This window comes from Gigantopelta aegis, chromosome 13, assembly GCF_016097555.1.
Source record: "Gigantopelta aegis isolate Gae_Host chromosome 13, Gae_host_genome, whole genome shotgun sequence".
In the NCBI taxonomy this organism is placed as follows: domain Eukaryota; kingdom Metazoa; phylum Mollusca; class Gastropoda; order Neomphalida; family Peltospiridae; genus Gigantopelta; species Gigantopelta aegis.
This window is the reverse complement of record NC_054711.1, coordinates 8614349-8637660: the sequence shown is the minus strand read 5'-3', so window position 1 is coordinate 8637660 and position 23312 is coordinate 8614349. Positions and strand designations below refer to the sequence as shown.

Below are 23312 nucleotides of genomic sequence, written 5' to 3'. Positions count from 1 at the left end.
TTTACATTTTAAACTGATTTTAATGAAACTCGTTAACTTGTTATTTTACTGAAATTCTTAATTCGTGTGATATTTTCATTCTTGAGAACAATGAAACAAATTTTTAACTCTTTTTTTATCATACCCAACCAGTGCCCAACTACTGGTATATCAAAGGCTGTGGTATGTGCTGTCCTGCTTGAGGGGAAGTGCATATAAAAGATCCCTTGCTGCTAATGGAAAAAATGTGTAGCAGGTTTCCTCTGAAGACTGCAAATTCAGAACGCTTGACATCCAATAACTGATGATTGATTAATCAGTGTGCTTTAGTGGCGTTGTTAAACTTAACACAATTTTATTGGAGGGTGTGGAGGTTAATGACAAAAGTCTATAATCAACTGTATAACATGGAGAATGACAGCTGCCTTCCCTTTCTCACTTGCCATTCTTAAAGATCTTTTCTTTCTTTTATAGTGCAGATAAAAAAAACCTCTAAACCGGACCCTCTGTAAACCAGAATTCCCTCAAAACGGGACATTTTTCAGTCCTTTTTTAAATATCAGTAGAGAATATAACCTCTCCAACTCGGATATCCCGATGGTTTAGAGGGGTTTCACTCTATATATTTGATATCAGTAGAGAATATAACCTCTCCAACTCGTATATCCCGATGGTTTAGAGGGGTTTCACTCTATATATTTGATATCAGTAGAGAATATAACCTCTCCAACTCGTATATCCCGATGGTTTAGAGGGGTTTCACTCTATATATTTGATATCAGTAGAGAATATAACCTCTCCAACTCGGATATCCCGATGGTTTAGAGGGGTTTCACTCTATATATTTGATATCTGACCTCATTTGTCGATGGATGGGACCTAGCCCAGTTGTAAAGCGCTTGCTTGATGTGTGGTCGGTTTGGGATCAATCCCCATCAGTGGGCCTATTGACCTATTTCTCGTTCCAGCCAGTACACCACAACGGCTGTGGTATGTGCTATTCTGTATATGGTGCATATGAAAAAAGATCCCTTGCTACTTACGGAAAAAAAATGTAGCGGGTTTCCACTCTAAGACTATGAGAAAATTACCAAATGTTTGACATCCAGTAGCTGATGATTAATAAATCAGTGTGCTCTAGTGGTGTCGTTAAACAAAACAAACGTTTGTTGATTTTTGGAGCAGCCCTTATACATGCAGCAAGTGAATTCAATACATCGTAATAACTAGAAAGTTTTGCGTCTTTCGACTGTACATACCTTTCTTGAATTACTTTTATTTTTTATTTATTTTTTTTAAACAAAAAGTCTCATTATGGTATGTCATTGTACTTGTAGATGTCTGAAATCATCCAAAACCATTTTCAATATTGTTACGTACTTTGCTCTGGTAATAAATTCTTTATTATATTTGTATTGAGGTCATACAAATGTTATGACACTTGTTTTGAACAGTGTATAGTAAGCTCTGTACATATGGGTTTTTCTTCATGTTGTTAGTCTATACATACCAATGCCTTAAAGTGCTATTTTATAAAATTCCATCAATATATATATATATATATATATATATATATATATATATATATATATATATATATATAAAAACACAAAAAAATACTTGCTTTCACTTATGATTATGTCCATATCTGTTTGTGTGTGCGTGTGTGTGTTTATCAGAATTCAATAAATAAAAAAAACTTTGTTAGAAAATGTATTCTGTTTTAATTTGGTGAAAATATACTGATAAAAAAAATTCAGGGAAGAAATGGAGATGAATTTACAAGCCTGTTTTTCTTAAACACAATTGTTTAAGCATTGTAAATATGTGTATACAGACATCCAAAAGAAACTTTACATACATAAAATTTGAATAATTTTATAAATTGGGTAAATATGGTGGCTAATCGACATTAAACAGTTTAGAAACAATCTTACAAACACTTTTCATGTATCACAAAGTGCATTGTGATGTTTAGATGTTGAACTTCATGATATTTTCCTATCCCACTGTACCGTTTATTGGTTTTCTGTAATATAATTTCAAGCCTTGTAAAGTTTCTTTTGGATATCAGTATAGTTACATGTAAGACATAAACAGGCTTTGTAAATTCAGTCCATGATATTTGAGGCCAATTTTAAATCGCCACTAAAATAGTTATGCCTGAACAATAACCAGAGATGTATTGTGGGATATGATGTCGGTACTATGGGATTGACTCAGTACAATGGTTAACTTCCTGATACGTTGCAGGATGTAGCCCATCTGTAAAGCACTCGCTTGATGCACGGTCAGTTTGGGATCGATCCCCGTCGGTGGGTTCATTGGGCTATTTCTCGAATGAAGTCCATTGAAATAAGGGAAGTCCTCAAACTTGATTCAGCTTGGAGAAATATAATCCCTGAATTATCCATCTGAGTGGGAAATATAATCCCTGAATTATCCACCTGAGTGGGAAATATAATCCCTGAATTATGCATCTGAGTGAGAAATATAATCCCTGAATTATCCATCTGAATGGGAAATATAATCCTAGAATTAGTCATCTGAGTGAGACACATAATCCCTGAATTATCCATCTGAATGGGAAATATCCCTGAATTATGCATCTGAGTGAGACACATAATCCCTGAATTATCCATCTGAATAAATAATATAATCCCTGAATCATCCATCTGAGTGGGAAATATAATCCCTGAATCATCCATCTGAGTGGGAAATATAATCCCTGAATTATCCATCTGAGTGGGAAATATAATCCCTGAATTATGCATCTGAGTAGGATATATAATCCCTGAATTATGCATTTGAGTGGGAAATATAATCCCTGAATTATCCATCTGAGTGGGAAATATAATCCTTGTTTTATCCATCTGAGTGGGAAATATAATCCCTGAATTATGCATCAGAGTGGGAAATATAATCCCTGAATTATGCATCTGAGTGAGAGATATCCCTGAATTATCCATCTGTGTGGGAAATATAATCCCTGAATTATCCATCTGAGTGGGAACTATAATCCCTGAATTATCCATGTGAGTGGGAAATATAATCCCTAAATTATCCATCTGAGTGGAAAATATAATCCCTGAATTATCCATCTGAGTGGGAAATATAATCCCCGAATTATTCATCTGTTTGGGAAATATAATCCCTGAATTATCCATCTGATTGGGAAATATAATCCTTGTTTTATCCATCTGAGTGGGAAATATAATCCCTGAATTATGCATCAGAGTGGGAAATATAATCCCTGAATTATGCATCTGAGTGGGAAATATAATCCCTGAATAATCCATCTGAGTGAGAGATATCCCTGAATTATCCATCTGTGTGGGAAATATAATCCCTGAATTATCTGAGTGGGAACTATAATCCCTGAATTATCCATGTGAGTGGGAAATATAATCCCTAAATTATCCATCTGAGTGGAAAATATAATCCCTGAATTATCCATCTGAGTGGGAAATATAATCCCCGAATTATTCATCTGTGTGGGAAATATAATCCCAGAATTATCCATCTGAGGGAAATATAATCCCAGAATTATTCATCTGTGTGGGAAATATAATCCAGGAATTATCCATCTGAGTGGGAAATATAATCCCCTAATTATCCATCTGAGTGGGAAATATAATCCCAGAATTATCCATCTGAGGGAAATATAATCCCAGAATTATTCATCTGTGTGGGAAATATAATCCAGGAATTATCCATCTGAGTGGGAAATATAATCCCCTAATTATCCATCTGAGTGGGAAATATAATCCCCTAATTATCCATCTGAGTGGGAAATATAATCCCGAATTATCCATCTGAGTGGGAAATATAATCCCCGAATTATCCATCTGATTGGGAAATATAATCCCTGAATTATCCATCTGTGTCGGAAATATAATCCCAAAATTATGCAGATAATTCAACCTGTTTTATAGATTGTACATTCATATCAAAATTGGTGGAAGTCTGTTAATAATTAAAAACATAAATAATAAAACACCTATACATGCCAATACAAAAGTGTAGCGAATAAATCGAACACATACAAGTGTATATAACTGGATACTTATTAAGTGAAACTATAGAATGCATCCTAAAATATAAACACATTTTAGTTATGTACATTTGTAGAAAACAGGTGAGGCACCATTTTAAACAAGAAAGACTGACCTTCGATCTAGATGTCAACATTTAGCTGTTACTATTTAGCTCTGGCAAGGGCAACACGTTGGGGAAAATGGAAGAAGTGAATTTAGTGTTAAGAAAACTAAAACTATTGCATTTTTAAACTGCCAAACTGTATATATTTGTATATAAATTAGAACCAGAGAAACACGAAGAATAAAGGAGAAGGTGGACGTTTTATCAGTCAAAACGTTTGCTTTCAGCAATGAAATGTTGGACTGATTTGAAAATGAGACTTATTTTCTTGTACTGTTAAATTGGGATCCCCAAATATTAATATGTTGATCCAGTGAAACCTCTCAAAACAGGACCCTCTGTAAACAGGAATCCCCTCAAAACCAAACGTTTTTCATGGGCACTTTTTAAATATCTGTACATAAGAGAACCTCTCTAAACCGGAATTTTTACTTGGTCCAGAGGGTGTCCGGTTTAGAGGAGTTTCACTGTATTTAAATTTACATGATGTCTGGTGCTCTCTGGTGTACAAGGGACAAACTCACAGGAACCGTTTCAAATCTTCAGCGTAATGACCACAGGTACAATACAAATTTTCTCTAATGATCGAAGTGCATGAAGTTGTGGCCAGTTAGATCACTTATTTCTAATTCAAATCTGCAAGTGCAGTATTTGTACTAATAATATGTGGAATTTGTTATATTCAGTAATAAATTGGTCCATAAATTAATACTAGAGGTGCAGAAACCTCTTAAAAAGTGCTTAAATTCAGGGATCGAAATTAGTCGAGAACGGGTGTTCAGGTTACTAAGCTAGGAGGTTACCACATGTCAAGAAAGTCATACGGTACTTCGTTCTGTAAACAATTTTTAAAAAACCGCCACATCAGGGCTTCCAGATTATGGTAGCCCCACTCCCATGGCTAGTGATATTCAGTCTTGGGCTAGTAAATAACTACTGTTGCCATGGTGAACAGCTAGTAAAACAAACAAGAAGTCAAGTGTTGCAGTTAAGTCGATTTTGTAAATATGAATATCCTGCCTCCACCCCCCCCCCCCCCCCCCCCCCCCCCCAATGTTAATGTTAGTGTATTTCCCTCTTTAGGTGATATATCTGATTATTACTATTATTTAGTAAAATTATATTAAATTAAAGTAAAGTAGGGCTAGTGAATTTTTAATTGTGGCTTGTGGATTTTATAAAATATTCTAGACTCCCTGCACCTACATTTTTATCTCTTATGTGCTGTTTAAATATAAGTGAAACACATAAGTATAAGTACAATGAAAACTGATATGACTCAGGAATGATAATGGGATTTGTCCACTTTATAAGTATCTGCCTGTATGTGAAGGAATGATAATGAGATTTGTCCACTTTATAAGTATCTGCCTGTATGTGAAGGAATGATAATGAGATTTGTCCACTTTATAAGGGTGTCGTAACCTATAGGTGGGGGTTGAGATGTAGCCCAGTAATAAAGCGCTTGTTTGATGCAAGGGACGGGACGTAGCCCAGTAGTCAAGCGTTCCCTTGATGCGCTGTCGGTCTAGGATTGATCCCCGTTGGTGGACACATTGGGCTATTTTTTGTTCCAGCCAGTGCTCCACAACTGGTGTACCAAAGGCCGTGGTATGTACTATCCTGTCTGTGGGATGGTGCATATAAAAGATCCCTTGCTGCTAATCGAAAATAGTAGCCCATGAAGTGGCGACAGTGGGTTTCCTCTCTCAATATCTGTGTGGCCCTTAAACAAATGTCTGACTCTATATAACTGTAAATAAAATGTGTTGAATGCATCATTAAATAAAAAAATTCCTTCCTTCCACCACTGACTGGCATTACCTACATTTATTGTGGGACTTAAAAATATCTTCCATGTTGTTAAAACCAATGAAATCCAGTGCACATCTAAGTTATGTAGGCCTACATGTTAATGTTTAAATAAATGTTGATATTATTACATTGTTACAGAGCTTTGGTAATTTTAGGAAATATTCCATACTTTTTGTGAGCAGTATATGTTGTAAATAGCATACGTTTTGCATCCAGTTTTATCTGTGGAATGTTTATATATAAATGCAATATCTTATCTTATTTTATCTTATGTGTTGTCCTGTTTATGGCGAAAAAACCCTGCTGCTAATGGAACATTTAAGGTAAAAAATCTATAATCAGAATTATATCAATGCGCTCTTTGCTGAACAAAACCTACGTTTTTTTATTGTATTTTGCTTTTACAAAAGTGGATCCCTCCACCTGTATTTTGTATTTTTCTAATTATACCACAGTAAACGTTTATAGAATCCGGAAAGAATGAAGACAGAATTAGATCTAATAAAACTGCATCAAAACAAAAAACAAAAAACAAACAAAAACAAAACAAAACAAAACTTTGCCTTATGCTGCAGGAAAGCGGCAACGCAACTTTCTCTAATCGACATTAGTCGTTTAGAGATCAGTAGCACTTGTTTGTACGGGCACTTGCTACTCTGAACAATGGCGGATGTCGCGGAGGCGGAAGGTAGGACTGATATCGGTGTCACCTGTTTTGTTTTTCTTTTATTTCAAATTATATCTTTGCCAGAATTGTTGCGGAAGTTGCTAGCTTAATATTTCGATCGACATCGATGCTCAAAGACCGTCGATGTTAATATTGTGGCGTGTTGTTTTTGCCGATCACAGAAACATTTTATCGGCGATCGTTTGGTGACGGGCTTGGTCGGCCACGATAACACATCTCGTGTCATCAATTAGTTAAGTGTCCTTGTCAAGTCATCAACGAAAAATCACAGTCTTAAGATTTGAACAGTTCTGAGGACAACATCGCGTAAAAAGTGCCGACCTTTTGGTAAATACATTAGAGGTATGGTTAAATGGTTTATTATTATTTTTTTGTAAACATTGACTCGATGACTGTTTAGCATATAGGATAACTTCGATACGGTTGATATTGTCAATTCTTGGGAGGACACCTGATTTATTCGACCCAACCCTTTTTATTTGTACCAAAATAAAATAGTAAATATGATAAACAGTATATGTAATTTGTATGCAAACAACAAAAAGAAAAAAGGTAAAAAAACAAAAACAGAAAGAGAAAATGTTCACAACTTTCGAAACATAAATTCAGAAATGATTACATTTGCAGGGTGGGATGCACTTTTAGATTCTAATTATTAACTAAAACAAAATGTTCCAGTCTTATAGAAGGTACCTGTATACTACTGCATGTAAAAATGATCTTTGACCTCACCCATGGATGTCATAATAAGCCTATCTGTGACAGCCATAATGCTTACTGCACTTCTGTTTATAATGTTTAATAGGGTGCAGAGCTCTACATACTGGGAACTAGGTCAGAAGGTCAGCCTTTGAAAGTGTTATTGCATATGAACTACATGTATGCATGTATGTACCAGTAGGAGGAGTGGATACAGAAATTCGAAACGGGGTGCTGAAAAATATAACACATGTTACACACGGTTAGCTCTGGGTGAGCAGAAAAGTTTGCCAAATTATATATTATTATTAAGCTTCAAAATTGGCAGAAATCCAGTTATTTTTTAACAAAATATTAATTATTACATTAAAAATATTTTTGCCAAAAATAACATTTGCCAATTGTAAAATTGTGCAATTGTTGAATTTTGTGAGTTCCAGAGCTAACCTTGCATGATGTATCTAAAACTGCGTATCTACACAAACAGTGTTTTAATCCAGGTTAAAAACAGAAGAAGAAAGAAATGTTTTATTTAACAACGCACTTGACACATTTTATTTATGGTTATATGGCGTAAGACATGGTTAAGGACCACACAGATATTGAGAGGAAACCCGCTGTCGCCAGTTCATGGGCTACTCTTTTCGATTAGCAGCAAGGGATCTTTTATATGCACCATCCCACAGACAGGATAGCACATACCACAGCCTTTGATATACCAGTTGTGGAGCACTGGCTGGAGTGAGAAATAGCCCAATGGGCCCACTGATGGGGATCGATCCCAGGTTAAAAATAATAAAAGTGAAATCTCTGTTGCGTCTACCCGATGTCTGAAAACAATAGGAGCTTGATTTAGCTCAGTCGGTTGAGTGCTCACTCACCTGAGGTGCTTCCGTCACAGGATCGAACCACCTCAGTGGATCCATTTAACTTTTTTTTCTTTTTTCTTGTTCCAACCAGTGCACCACAACTGGTCAAAGGTCGTGGTATGTGCTATCCTGTCTGTGGGAAAGATGCATATAAAAGATCCCTTGCTACCAATGGAAACATGTAGCAGGTTTCCTCTCTAAGACTGTCAGTTGCCAAACGTTTAACATCCAGTAGCCGATGATTGATAAATCAATGTGCTCTAGTGGTGTCGTTAAACAAAATAAACTTTATTGAAAAAATAGTGGCAGGATTTAGCTTACTTAGTTGAGTGCTTGCCTGAGGTGCTTGCGTTGCAGGATCAAACCACCTCAGTGGATCTGTTCAACTGATTGGTTTTATCTTGTTCCAACCAGTGCACTACAACTGGTCAAATGTCGATGATGAATTAATCAATGTGATCTAGTGGTGTCGTTAAACAACACAAACTTTAATTAAAAGAAATAACCCTGGTTAATCTTTGGTATGACATTATGCAGAGCTTCTAGATTATGGTAGCGCCACTCCCGTGGCTAGTAATAGTCAATGTTGGGCTAGTAAATAACTGCTGTTGCCATGCCCGACAGAGCTTCTAGATTATGGTAGCGCCACTCCCGTGGCTAGTAATAGTCAATGTTGGGCTAGTAAATAACTGCTGTTGCCATGCCCGACAGAGCTTCTAGATTATGGTAGCACCACTCCCGTGGCTAGTAATACTCAATGTTGGGCTAGTAAATAACTGCTGTTGCCATGCCCGACAGAGCTTCTAGATTATGGTAGCGCCACTCCCGTGGATAGTAATAGTCAATGTTGGGCTAGTAAATAACTGCTGTTGCCATGCCCGACAGAGCTTCTAGATTATGGTAGCGCCACTCCCGTGGCTAGTAATACTCAATGTTGGGCTAGTAAATAACTGCTGTTGCCATGCCCGACAGAGCTTCTAGATTATGGTAGCGCCACTCCCGTGGCTAGTAATACTCAATGTTGGGCTAGTAAATAACTGCTGTTGCCATGCCCGACAGAGCTTCTAGATTATGGTAGCTCCACTCCCGTGGCTAGTAATACTCAATGTTGGGCTAGTAAATAACTGCTGTTGCCATGCCCGACAGAGCTTCTAGATTATGGTAGCACCACTCCCTTGGCTAGTAATACTCAATGTTGGGCTAGTAAATAACTGCTGTTGCCATGCCCGACTGAGCTTCTAGATTATGGTAGCACCACTCCCGTGGCTAGTAATACTCAATGTTGGGCTAGTAAATAACTGCTGTTGCCATGCCCGACAGAGCTTCTAGATTATGGTAGCCCCACTCCCGTGGCTAGTAATACTCAATGTTGGGCTAGTAAATAACTGCTGTTGCCATGCCCGACAGAGCTTCTAGATTATGGTAGCACCACTCCCGTGGCTAGTAATACTCAATGTTGGGCTAGTAAATAACTGCTGTTGCCATGCCCGACTGAGCTTCTAGATTATGGTAGCACCACTCCCGTGGCTAGTAATACTCAATGTTGGGCTAGTAAATAACTGCTGTTGCCATGCCCGACAGAGCTTCTAGATTATGGTAGCACCACTCCCGTGGCTAGTAATACTCAATGTTGGGCTAGTAAATAACTGCTATTGCCATGCCTGATTTCTAGTGAATTCTTCTTTGTCAAATGTTGCAGTTACGTCTGTTTTGTAAATATGAATGTCTTGCTCCTACCCCAACCCCCAATGTTAGTGTATTTAAGCTCTATCTCCCTCTTTAAGTGACATATTTCATTTAATAACTATTATTTAGTAAACATGTATTAAAGTAAAGTAGGGCTAGTTAATTTTTAATTGTGGCTAGTACATTTTTTAAATCACAGATCCCATGGCTAGAAGATTCTATAAAAAGTCTAGAAGCCCTGCATTATGGATTTTTAAAACATGATTTATTATTGATACTTTTTAAAATAAAAGTAAACCAAATAATTATACATATATAAAAATAATTGTAAACATTCATATATTCTGTTTGATTCACCATAGATGTTATTTTTATTTATATAGTTTATCATTTAGATTTTAAAAGTTTTTACAAGGTTTTAAAGTCACATAACTTAGTTTCAGTCAGTGAGAAATGGATACTACGTTTGTTAATCTACAAAGCTGTAACATAACACATTTGGATAAAGTTACATTGAAGTGAAACAAGAGTGTGAAAGGGGAAAGAGAGAGAGAGATGGAGATGGAGAGGGAGAGAGATGGATGGAGAGAGAAAGGGAGCGAGAGAGAGAGATGGGGAGGGGCAGAAGTGGTGAGAGAGAGGGAGCTATTTTTCGTTCCAGTCAGTGCTCCACAACTAGTGTATCAAAGGCCGTGGTATGTACTACCCTGTCTGTGGGATGGTGCATATAAAAGATCCCTTGCTGCTAATCGGAAAGATTAGCCCATGAAGTAGCGACAGCAGGTTTCCTCTCTCAATATCTGTGTGGTCCTTAACCATATGTCTGACGCCATATAACCGTAAATAAAATGTGTTGAGTGCATTGTTAAATGAAACATGTCCTCCCTCCTTTCTTAGCCTACATACTTTGTTTTGATTTTGGCCTACATGTTAGACAAACATAAAAAGTTACTTACTTCCTGCTTCTTCTTTCTGTGTCCACCCATGCATCAATGGATTATTTTGTAAAGAGGGCAATGGGTGTAAGTGTGAAGTGATGAGAAATAGGTTAAAGCTTGTTTTGTTTAGATTTTATTAATCATCAATTATTTGGATGTCAGCCATTTGGTATATAGTCGCAGAGGAAACCTGCTACATGTTTCCATTAATAAAAAGGGATTTTTTAATATGCACTTTCTCACAGACAGGATGGCATATACCACAGCCTTCGATATACCAGTTGTGGTGCACAGGCTGGAACGAGAAATAGCCCAATAGCCCACTGATAGGAATCGATCATTGACTTTTTTCATTGGCTCAAAGGGATCTTTTACATGCACTTTACCACAGACAGGATAACACATACCATGGCCTTTGTTATATCAGATGTGGTGTAATGGTACAGTGATACAGTATCGTATCATGATACAAGGTCCATGATACAATACATCAATTTATGACGGCTGTATCGCAATACATCAGTGTCATAAACATTATCAAAGTTAATGACCTTAAAACTCGAGGGGTGACATAGACCAGTGGTAAAGCACTTGCTTGATGCAGTCTGTGTGGGATCAATCCCCATTGGTGGGGCCTATGGGGCTATTTCTCGTTCCAGCCAGTGCATCTCACAACTGGTATATCAGAGGCTGTGGTATGTACTATCCTGTCTGTGGGATGGTGCATATATTATAAAAGATCCCTTGCTGCTAATGGAAAAATGTAGTGCAGGTTTCCACTCTAAGAATATATGTCAGAATTACCAAGTGATTGACATCCAGTAGCTGATGATTAAGAAATGAATGTGCTCTAGTGGTGTTGTTAAACAAAACAAACTTTACTTTACCCATCAGGCCTGAATTATGTTATACAAAGTGCGAGACTGCTGCTCCATTTTTCTTTTATATTTATTTATTTCAACTTATTTTCATATTGTAACCAATTAATGTTCAAGCACGCAGCCTGGGCACATACCTCTGCTATCTGGGCTGTCTGTCCAGGACAGTGGGTTAGTGGTTAGTGAGAAAGAAAAGGGTGTAGTGGTCTCATTAAAACTCTCTCTGGGTGGGAGCCGGTACCGAGCTGTGAACCCAGTACCTACCAACCTCTTGTCCGATGGCTTAACCACGACACCACCGAGGCTGGTCTTCTTTTATATACTGTCGGTGGGCCCACAACTGGTATAACAATGGCCGTGGTATGTACTATCCTGTGTGATGGTGCATATAAAAGATCCCTTGCTGCTAATCGAAAAGAGTAGCCCTTGAATTGGCGACATTGAGTTTCCTCTCTCAATATCTGTGTGGTCCTTAACCATATGTCCGACACCATATAACCATAAATAAAATGTGTTGAGTGCATCGTTAAATGAAACATTTCCTTCCTTCTTTTATATACATGTGCCTGTATGTGTAAGCAATACTCATGTAATCAAATCTTTATTCAGCCTTTTAAAAGGGGCGTGTTTATAATTCTACAAATAGAACCACTTTCCTAGTCTTGTTTTTTTCCTAGGCCACTGATACTAGTATTATCCCATCCTTACATGTAATCCCATCAAACATGTTAAGTATACATACACCTGGGGGTCTTTTCGTTGAGCACGTTATAATAATAATATGAACAGTGTTTTAATGGTTAGATTTTTCTCATGCCAGTAATAGCTAATGCATGTACATACATGTATTTATTGAACAACAAAAGAAAGACAACTTGTAATTTAATTTTCTTTAATTTGTTTTATAACTATGACAGTTTGAATCTCTTTTCTTTTTATGTGACCTACAAAATTATCAATGTGATTATGTCTTGTGAATGTTTCAAGCCTTTATATTCACATTTCTTTTGTTGTTTAATATATATTTCATATAATTATCAGAGAGAATTAAGCGCCCATAGCCCCCACCCCTATCCCTCACCCCTATCCCCACCCCTATCCCCTACTAAAAGCCATTGCAATTTGAAACCTTTGCTCAGTAAGACCACATGCTCAGACAGTTAGTAGTTAAAGTTTGTTTTGTTTAACGACACCACTAGAGCACATTGATTTATTAAATATCGACTATTGGTCATAATTGGATGTCAAACATTTGGTAATTTTGACGTTGAGTCTTAGAGAGGAAACCCACCACATTTAGTAGCAAGGTTTCTCTTTATAATTATATGCACGATTCCACAGACAGGATAGCACATACCACAGTGTTTGATATACCTGTTGTGGTGCACTGACTGGAATGAGAAATAGCTCAATGGTCCCACCGAAGGGGATCGATCCTGGACTGACCATACATTAAACAAGTGCTTTACCACAGGGCAACGTCCTTCCCATGCAATGAGTAATTTGGTAAACAACAGAAATATTCTTTGTCTCAGAATTTTAAAGGCGTGTGCATATACTAATATCTTTTCACATGTATCTGCCAAAAATGTTGACTTTAATTTTATTTAAGGCATTTACAAAGATATATATATATCTAAATGTTGATGGGCTGCCACATGAACAAAACATTACTTACGTCAACCCCTGCTGATGCACATTTATAACCAAAGCATTGTTATTTTTAATGTTTATTATATGTATATTATGTACATTAATTTTAGTACAGGTATGTAAACATGGGACTTCCTTTTAGAGGATATATATACATGTATATATATACTGATAGAAAGAAGTAAGGGTACGCTTGATATTGTAGACCAAATTTAATTCACTATTACTGTCATAATGTGCATGGAATCCATCCATCTATTGATCCTTCTGTCAATCCATCCATCCATAATCCATCCATCCATCCATCCATCCATCCATCCATCCATCCATCTGTAGCTAGTGGGAATTTTCCTATTAGCTCAATTGGTAGAGTGCTGGACCCTCATTTTAAGAGTTCGTGGTTCAAATCCCCTCAGTGGAGGTTGATTTTTCTTTTACACTTCCTTCCTTCCTTCCTTCCTTCCTTCCTTCCTTCTTCATTCCATCCAACCTTCCTTTCTTCCTTCCTTCTAACCATCCATCCGATTCCATCCATCATCCTTCCTTTGAGTTTCTTCCATCCATCTATCCATCATTTATTCATTCAAAGATATAATTTGGAATTGATAGTAAAACTGTTGTCTTTTTGATAGTATTATATTGTGGATGAGGGTTGAACGTTTTGGTTGCAGTTATGTTATTTGTTTTCCTGAATGCGCATCGATGCACATTGATGGGCTATTAATCAGGAAGTGTATATCAAGATGTTACCCATTGACACACCTGCCATGAAAGTGCATTGAAGTGAAGTAAACATCTTTTGTACGTACACCAAATACAATATGACATTTCATCATATAGCTTCACATCTGGGACTGTATCATATGATGTGATATGATAACTGGAAGTGAACTAAACCACATTCTGTCAATGATCGTTTTAACAACCATCTCAATGCAAGGTTTCTGCCAGAGGGTAAAATGGGTATGGCGCCATACCCAAATTTTAATTTTTTAAGTTGACCTTTTGACAAAATTAATGACTCTTTATCACCACTCTATTATTTTGTTAACTCTAACCCTAAACCTAACCCATGTTTTAATGGGGGAGGCCCCCATGCCCACTTTTCATTCAGCACACACATTGTAAATATTCAATTTTATAGCACCATACCCAAAAATGTCTTTCTGGTAGAAACACTGCAGTGGGATTGAGTTTTTTCTCATTCCAACCAGTACACCACAACTGGTCAAAGGCCGTTGTATGTGTTTTCCTGTATATGGGCAAGTGCATATTGAAGATCCCTTGCTTCAAATGGAAAAATTTAACAGGTTTCCTTCGTTGACTATGAGTCAGAATTACCAAATGTTTGACATCCAATAGCCGATGATTAATAAATCAATGTGCTCTAGTGGTCACTGGTTTCGTTATTTAAAACAAACTTTTGTTCATCCATTCAGTTACTGTAGCCTGTATGGTACTATATTAGATTTACTTTGAGATTATTCTTCCACCTTCCCCCATCCCCCTATATCCCCCACTATACATCCATTCAGTTACTGTAGCCTGTATGGTACTATAGTAGATTTACTTTAAGATTATTCTTCCACCTTCCCCCATCCCCCTATCCCCCACTATACATCCATTCAGTTACTGTAGCCTGTATGGTACTATATTAGGTTTACTTTGAGATTATTCTTCCACCTTCCCCCATCCCCCTATCCCCCACTATACATCCATTCAGTTACTGTAGCCTGTATGGTACTATATTAGGTTTACTTTGAGATTATTCTTCCACCTTCCCCCATCCCCCTATCCCCCACTATACATCCATTCAGTTACTGTAGCCTGTATGGTACTATATTAGGTTTACTTTGAGATTATTCTTCCACCTTCCCCCATCCCCCTATCCCCCACTATACATCCATTCAGTTACTGTAGCCTGTATGGTACTATAGTAGGTTTACTTTGAGATTATTCTTCCACCTTCCCCCATCCCCCTATATCCCCCACTATACATCCATTCAGTTACTGTAGCCTGTATGGTACTATAGCAGGTTTATTCTGGGATTATCCTCCAGCCCCCTATCCCCTATCCTCCAGCCCCCTATCCCCTATCCTCCACCCCCCATCCCCTATACCCCACGGTACATTTATTCAGTTACTGCAGCCTGTGTGGTACTGCTGCAGATTTACTCTGGGATTATCCTCCAGCCCCCTATCACCTATCCTCCAGCCCCCTATCCCCTATCCTCCACCCCCCATCCCCTATACCCCACGGTACATTTATTCAGTTACTGCAGCCTGTGTGGTACTCCCCTCCACCTTCCCCCATCCCCCTATATCCCCCACTATACATCCATTCAGCTGCAGATTTACTCTGGGATTATCCTCCAGCCCCCTATCCCTATCCTCCAGCCCCCCTATCCCCTATCCTCCACCCCCCATCCCCTATACCCCACTGTACATTTATTCAGTTACTGCAGCCTGTGTGGTACTGCTGCAGATTTACTCTGGGATTATCCTCCAGCCCCCTATCCCCTATCCTCCAGCCCCCTATCCCCTATCCTCCACCCCCCATCCCCTATACCCCACGGTACATTTATTCAGTTACTGCAGCCTGTGTGGTACTGCTGCAGATTTACTCTGGGATTATCCTCCAGCCCCCTATCCCCTATCCTCCAGCCCCCTATCCCCTATCCTCCACCCCCCATCCCCTATACCCCATGGTACATTTATTCAGTTACTGCAGCCTGTGTGGTACTGCTGCAGATTTACTCTGGGATTATCCTCCAGCCCCCTATCCCCTATCCTCCAGCCCCCTATCCCCTATCCTCCATCCCCCATCCCCTATTCCCCCACTGTATATTCATTCAGTTACTGCAGCCTGTGTGGTACTGCTGCAGGTTTACTCTGAGATTATCCTCCACCCCCTATCCTCCTATCCCCCACTGTTCATCCATTCAGTTACTGCAGCCTGTGTGGTACTGCTGCAGGTTTACTCTGAGATTATCCTCCACCCCCTATCCTCCTATCCCCCACTGTTCATCCATTCAGTTACTGCAGCCTGTGTGGTACTGCTGCAGGTTTACTCTGGGATTATCCTCCACCCCCTATCCTCCTATCCCCCACTGTTCATCCATTCAGTTACTGCAGCCTGTGTGGTACTGCTGCAAGTTTACTCTGGGATTATCCTCCACAAACATTGTTACCTACTCGGCCAGCCTCGTGTTGAATGTGTCGCCTTGTTACCACTGCGAGACTGGCATGCGCTACATTCATAGCATAGCCGTGGTGTTGTCACTTAACTTTCATTCACCACGGTCAAGTGGAACATATATTATATATATTGAGTTATAATAAGATGTCTTACTACTAGTACTAAATACATACACGTACCTATATCCCCAGTCTGCCTTCTTATTGTTGTATAGATCTATAGACGGCTAAGTTAGAAATCTTTGTATAATTGAGTTATAATAAGATGTCTTACTACTTGTACTAAATACATACACGTACCTATATCCACCAGTCTGCCTTCTTATTGTTGTATAGATCTATAGACGGCTAAGTTAGAAATCTTTGTATAATTGAGTTATAATAAGATGTCTTACTACTTGTACTAAATACAAACACGTACCTATGTCCCCAGTCTATAGACCTTCTTATTGTTGTATAGATCTATAGACATAAATACGCTAAGTTAGTTGTAAATCTTTATATCAAGTTGAGTTATAATAAGATGTCTTACTTACTAGTACTAAATACATACACGTACCTATATCCACCAGTCTGCCTTCTTATTGTTGTATAGATCTATAGACGGCTAAGTTAGAAATCTTTGTATAATTGAGTTATAATAAGATGTCTTACTACTTGTACTAAATACATACACGTACCTATATCCACCAGTCTGCCTTCTTATTGTTGTATAGATCTATAGACGGCTAAGTTAGAAATCTTTGTATAATTGAGTTATAATAAGATGTCTTACTAGTACTAAATACATACACGTACCTATATCCACCAGTCTGCCTTCTTATTGTTGTATAGATCTATAGACGGCTAAGTTAGAAATCTTTGTATAATTGAGTTATAATAAGATGTCTTACTAGTACTAAATACATACACGTACCTATATCCACCAGTCTGCCTTCTTATTGTTGTATAGATCTATAGACGGCTAAGTTAGAAATCTTTGTATAATTGAGTTATAATAAGATGTCTTACTACTTGTACTAAATACAAACACGTACCTATATCCCCAGTCTGCCTTCTTATTGTTGTATAGATCTATAGAGGGCTAAGTTAGAAATCTTTATATCATTGAGTTATAATAAGATGTCTTACTACTTGTACTAAATACATACACGTACCTATATCCCCAGTCTGCCTTCTTATTGTTGTATAGATCTATAGAGGGCTAAGTTAGAAATCTTTATATCATTGAGTTATAATAAGATGTCTTACTACTTGTACTAAATACATACACGTACCTATATCCCCAGTCTGCCTTCTTATTGTTGTATAGATCTATAGACGGCTAAGTTAGAAATCTTTGTATAATTGAGTTATAATAAGATGTCTTACTACTTGTACTAAATACATACACGTACCTATATCCCCAGTCTGCCTTCTTATTGTTGTATAGATCTATAGACAGCTAAGTTAGAAATCTTTGTATAATTGAGTTATAATAAGATGTCTTACTAGTACTAAATACATACACGTACCTATATCCACCAGTCTGCCTTCTTTTTGTTGTATAGATCTATAGACGGCTAAGTTAGAAATCTTTGTATAATTGAGTTATAATAAGATGTCTTACTACTTGTACTAAATACAAACACGTACCTATATCCCCAGTCTGCCTTCTTATTGTTGTATAGATCTATAGACGGCTAAGTTAGAAATCTTTGTATAATTGAGTTATAATAAGATGTCTTACTACTTGTACTAAATACATACACGTACCTATATCCCCAGTCTGCCTTCTTATTGTTGTATAGATCTATAGACGGCTAAGTTAGAAATCTTTGTATAATTGAGTTATAATAAGATGTCTTACTACTTGTACTAAATACATACACGTACCTATATCCCCAGTCTGCCTTCTTATTGTTGTATAGATCTATAGACGGCTAAGTTAGAAATCTTTGTATAATTGAGTTATAATAAGATGTCTTACTACTTGTACTAAATACATACACGTACCTATATCCCCAGTCTGCCTTCTTATTGTTGTATAGATCTATAGACGGCTAAGTTAGAAATCTTTGTATAATTGAGTTATAATAAGATGTCTTACTACTTGTACTAAATACATACACGTACCTATATCCCCAGTCTGCCTTCTTATTGTTGTATAGATCTATAGACGGCTAAGTTAGAAATCTTTGTATAATTGAGTTATAATAAGATGTCTTACTACTTGTACTAAATACAAACACGTACCTATGTCCCCAGTCTGCCTTCTTATTGTTGTATAGATCTATAGAGGGCTAAGTTAGAAATCTTTATATCATTGAGTTATAATAAGATGTCTTACTAGTACTAAATACATACACGTACCTATATCCCCAGTCTGCCTTCTTATTGTTGTATAGATCTATAGATGGCTAAGTTAGAAATCTTTATATCATTGAGTTATAATAAGATGTCTTACTACTAGTACTAAATACATACACGTACCTATATCCACCAGTCTGCCTTCTTATTGTTGTATAGATCTATAGACGGCTAAGTTAGAAATCTTTGTATAATTGAGTTATAATAAGATGTCTTACTACTTGTACTAAATACATACACGTACCTATATCCACCAGTCTGCCTTCTTATTGTTGTATAGATCTATAGACGGCTAAGTTAGAAATCTTTGTATAATTGAGTTATAATAAGATGTTTTACTACTACAGTACTAGCACTAAATACATACACGTACCTATATCCCCAGTCTGCCTTCTTATTGTTGTATAGATCTATAGACGGCTAAGTTAGAAATCTTTGTATAATTGAGTTATAATAAGATGTCTTACTACTAGTACTAAATACATACACGTACCTATATCCACCAGTCTGCCTTCTTATTGTTGTATAGATCTATAGACGGCTAAGTTAGAAATCTTTGTATAATTGAGTTATAATAAGATGTCTTACTACTAGTACTAAATACATACACGTACCTATATCCCCAGTCTGCCTTCTTATTGTTGTATAGATCTATAGACGGCCAAGTTAGAAATCTTTGTATAATTGAGTTATAATAAGATGTCTTACTACTTGTACTAAATACAAACATGTACCTATGTCCCCAGTCTGCCTTCTTATTGTTGTATAGATCTATAGACGGCTAAGTTAGAAATCTTTGTATAATTGAGTTATAATAAGATGTCTTACTACTTGTACTAAATACATACACGTACCTATATCCACCAGTCTGCCTTCTTATTGTTGTATAGATCTATAGAGGGCTAAGTTAGAAATCTTTGTATAATTGAGTTATAATAAGATGTCTTACTAGTACTAAATACATACACGTACCTATATCCACCAGTCTGCCTTCTTATTGTTGTATAGATCTATAGACGGCTAAGTTAAAAATCTTTGTATCATTGAGTTATAATAAGATGTCTTACTAGTACTAAATACATACACGTACCTATATCCACCAGTCTGCCTTCTTATTGTTGTATAGACGGCTAAGTTAGAAATCTTTGTATAATTGAGTTATAATAAGATGTCTTACTACTTGTACTAAATACAAACACGTACCTATATCCCCAGTCTGCCTTCTTATTGTTGTATAGATCTATAGAGGGCTAAGTTAGAAATCTTTATATCATTGAGTTATAATAAGATGTCTTACTACGTGTACTAAATACATACACGTACCTATATCCCCAGTCTGCCTTCTTATTGTTGTATAGATCTATAGAGGGCTAAGTTAGAAATCTTTATATCATTGAGTTATAATAAGATGTCTTACTACTTGTACTAAATACATACACGTACCTATGTCCCCAGTCTGCCTTCTTATTGTTGTATAGATCTATAGACGGCTAAGTTAGAAATCTTTGTATAATTGAGTTATAATAAGATGTTTTAATATTACATATACGTGTACCTTTCACCCCAGTCAGGGCAGGAAATTGTCTCAGTCGGTCAAGTGCTTGCTTGAGATGCTTGCGTCGCAGGATCGAACGACCTCGATGGATTCATTCAACTGATTGGTTTTTTTTTTCGTTCCAACCAGTGCACCACAACTAGTCAAAGGCCGTGGTATGTGCTTTCCTGTCTGTAGGAAAGTGTATATAAAAGATCCCTTGCTACATTAGAAAAAAATGTAGTGGTTTTCTCTAATGACTATGAGTCAGAATGACCAAATGTTTGACACCCAATAGCTCATGATTTTAAAATTAATCAATGTGCTCTAGTGGTAATGTTAGACAAAACAAACTTTTAACTTTATTTTACTTAACCTCAGCATGTACTTGTACATTTATGTAGGTACTCTATCTCCTCTTCCTTACATGTACATACATGAGTATTTACGGATATTTTCCATTCAGTCTCTTTCTTCCTTTTTTTTCTTCCATTTAACATTTCAGAGCTGTGCAGAACTCGAAATAGCAGCCTATTGTCAGTTGTCAGTTTTTTTATACCTAGTAAATGAAATATAATAGCTAGAAATTCACCTGCTAGAGCCACAAAAAACATGCAGGTCATTTATAAAGAAACGGATATGTATTCTACTAATGATATACCAAATATATGTCATGGTAAACGACTTGTGCATATCTTAAATGTGTACAACATGATCAATGTGGTTTGGATGTTCCCGTCATCACCATAGTAACAGCAAACACAACACACATTATACAGAGGTCACTACACAATTCTAAAATGTTAAGTAGTTGCTAGCAATACTACTCAAAATGACAATTTTCAGCTGATCGCTAATAAAAATTAAAAAACAAAATGTTCCCAGACTCGGTCCAAATATGTGAGAAATCTGTTTAGCAGTCCTGTGGATTTGATGATAACGATAATTTCCGCTAGCATGTCCTAGAAGTGAAAATCTGTTATCCATTATCATGTAACATAATCCATCAAGAGACGGGATGTAGCCCAGTGTTAAAGCGTTTGCTTGATGCACGGTCGGTTCAGGGTCGATCCCCATCAGTGGACCCATTGGGCTATTTCTAGTTCCAGCCAGTGCTCCACAACTGTTGTAACAAAGGCTGTGGTATGTACTATCCTGTCTGGTGCATATAAAAGATCTCTTACTGCTAATCGGAAAGAGTAACCCATGTAGTGGCGACAGCGGGTTTCCTCCCTCAATATCTGTGTGGTCCTTAACCAAATGTCTGATGCCCTATAACTATAAATAAAATGTGTTGAGTGCGTCATTAAACAAAACATTTCTTTCTTTCTTTCTTTATAATCCACCATTATCCATGATTAAAAAAAAAATTCTGAAGGATTATGGGCAGGATCTAGCTCAGTTGTTAGAGTGCTCGCTACAGGTACTTGTGTCATTGGATCGAATCACCTTAATGGATCCATACTCTTATTGGTTTTTTTCCCCCATCCCATTCAGTACCCTATGGCTCATATATCAAAGACTGGTATGTGCTGTCCTGTCTGAAAAAGTGTATGTGCTGTCCTGTGGGAAAGTATATATATATAAAAAGATCCTTTGCTGCTAATGGAGAAATGTAGTAGGTTTTCTCTAACATGTAAAAAATTGCCATATGTTTTACATCCAATAACTGATGAGTGCTCCGCAAGGCTCAATGAGTAGGTGTAAGCCACTTGCACCGACCAGTGATCCATAACTTGTTCAACAAAGGCCATCGTTTGTGCTATCCTGCCAAGATCCCTTGCTGCTAATCGGAAAGAGTAGCCCATGTAGTGGCGACAGCGTGTTTCCTTTCAAAATCTGTGTGGTCCTTAACCATATGTCTGATGCAATATAACCGTAAATAAAATGTGTTGAGGGCGTCATTAAATAAAACATTTCTTGGTTTCTTTCCAATAACTGATGACTGATGACAGTATGCTCTAGTGGTGTTGTTAAACAAAACAAACTTTAACTGTTTCTAAATGGTCATAGTGATTACAAGGCACAGACCCCAAAATGTCTTTTCTATTTAAAAAAATTGAAATCGTAGGGCCTGGTTTCTGGAGACTTGTCTAATGCCAGTTAGTCACGCATTGCACGTACTCCGCAACAAACAAACAACACGTGTTGATCTGTTACACAGCTTCTCTGTAATCGATTCCACTTTTAGTTTATAAAACATGAAAAAAGGTTTTTGTTTAACGACACCACTTGAACACATTTTAATCATTGGCTATTGGATGTCAAACATTTGGTAATTCTGACATATAGTCTTAGAGAGGAAACCCACTACATTTTTCCATTAGTAAGAAGGGATCTTTTATATGCACCATCCCACAGACAATAATAGCACATACCACAGCCTTTGATATACTAGTCATGGTGCACTGGCTGGAATGAGAAATAGCCCAATGGGCCCACAGACGGGGTTCGATTCTAGACCTACTGCACATCAAGCGAGTGCTTTACCACTAGGCTACGTCCCGCCATCATTAAAGATTGAGTCTGGGAAGTTTTATGGGACGGGATTTAGCTCAGTTGGTTGAGTGCTCGCTTGAGGTGCTTGCGTCGCAGGATTGAACCACCGCAGTGGATTAATTCAACTGGAGTTTTTTTCTCATTCCAACCAGTGCACTACAACTTGACAAAGGCCGTGGTATGTGCTATCCTGTCTGTGGGAAAGTGCATATAAAAGATCCCTTGCTGCATTAGAAAGAAGGTAGCAACTTTCTTCTGATGACTGTGAATGACCAAATGTGGTGTCGCTAAAGAAACAAAACTTCAACTGAAAGTTTTATAAGCACTAGCCCAGGTATATTTTGTGGTAACCTGTACATGGGCTAT

The 23312-nt window shown here is 37.3% G+C and overlaps 1 protein-coding gene across 5 annotated transcripts in view; it reads left to right on the top strand.

The window, feature by feature from the left end:
- The first annotated feature begins 6618 nt into the window (after positions 1 to 6618).
- The window catches only part of LOC121387389, a 133768-nt gene continuing 117074 nt past the window's right edge, over positions 6619 to 23312 (top strand). For all 5 annotated transcript variants that reach the window (XM_041518491.1, XM_041518490.1, XM_041518492.1 and 2 more), the window contains exon 1: positions 6619 to 6643. The gene's annotated coding sequence lies outside the window, so the exon portion shown is untranslated. The remainder of the gene's footprint in view (positions 6644 to 23312) is intronic.